At 47.6% G+C, this 965-nt stretch overlaps 1 non-coding gene across 1 annotated transcript; it reads right to left on the bottom strand.

Moving 5' to 3' along the window:
• Positions 1-254: 254 nt before the first annotated feature.
• On the bottom strand, positions 255-326 carry trnah-gug (transfer RNA histidin (anticodon GUG)). Its single transcript has one exon. It is a non-coding gene; the product is annotated as a tRNA-His (tRNA).
• Positions 327-965: the final 639 nt, after the last annotated feature.

Here is a 965-nt window from a genome sequence, read left to right as displayed (position 1 = left end):
CTTTGTACACCATAGTCCAACACCGGGATCTCTAAATTAATGAAATGGGGGTGTGGGACAGAAAGTTCAGTTAGTTATCGAAGGAGGGAGAGAAATCTCTGAGAACGGGTGGATTTGAATTCTGACATACGAAACACAGAGATGTGAGCGAGCAGAATTTGAAGGGAAAAGATCATCACCTTGGAGAAAATTACCATGTTAAAACAACTGATTACTTTATGTTTCACAAAAACTGGGGCAGATAGAGCGATTACTGCCGTGACTCGGATTCGAACCGAGCTTGCTGCGGCCACAACGCAGAGTACTAACCACTATACGATCACGGCGTCCCACAGACGCGAACAGGGACAGCAGGCAATAAGTACTGTATCATAGGAAATGTTAGGCAGCGTACCAAATGCACAATATCAGTGCTTAGCGAAAAGTGGCACATCTGTGGGAACTCAGAATGGGCTGACCGTTTAATATCGGTTCCCCCAGTGGCTGTGGTGATTCCATCAATAATATGCTGAAGGCTGAGATAAATAGATTTCTCCAAAACATCAAAAACTCCGGGGACAGTGCAGGTGTGGCTGAAATGTATGCTTCAATAGTAATGCAGTTTAACATCGGCGACTTCACCAGTTTCCCCCCAAAAGGCAGTAACCACTGCTGCCACATAGTCCCAATTCCCCGCCCCAGAATCAGAGGAACGAAGTCGCGAGGATCCAACTGGAAGTCGGGATGGGAATGAGGTCGCAGAGATACTCGAGGACTCCAGTGACACAACCGGTGAATGCAGGGCATTTCTGTGACGGTTTAGAGGCGCAAGCAATTCCGAGGTTGAGAGTGCTCCTGGTCAAAGGCGGGGCAGAAGAGAATTTTTTTCCCGTTTATATCAATCTACAGTGCAGTTTGCTGAGACAGCTGAGTGCCACAACTGGAGCGTGGGCGGCTGGTTTGAAGTTTGAACTTGGTTCACTGTC

Source organism: Chiloscyllium plagiosum, unplaced genomic scaffold (assembly GCF_037043375.1).
Source record: "Chiloscyllium plagiosum isolate Xiang-an unplaced genomic scaffold, Cpla_swu_hap1 HiC_scaffold_38, whole genome shotgun sequence".
NCBI classification, from domain to species: domain Eukaryota; kingdom Metazoa; phylum Chordata; class Chondrichthyes; order Orectolobiformes; family Hemiscylliidae; genus Chiloscyllium; species Chiloscyllium plagiosum.
The sequence above is the reverse complement of the archived record's forward strand: the minus strand, read 5'-3'. Positions and strand labels throughout refer to the sequence as shown.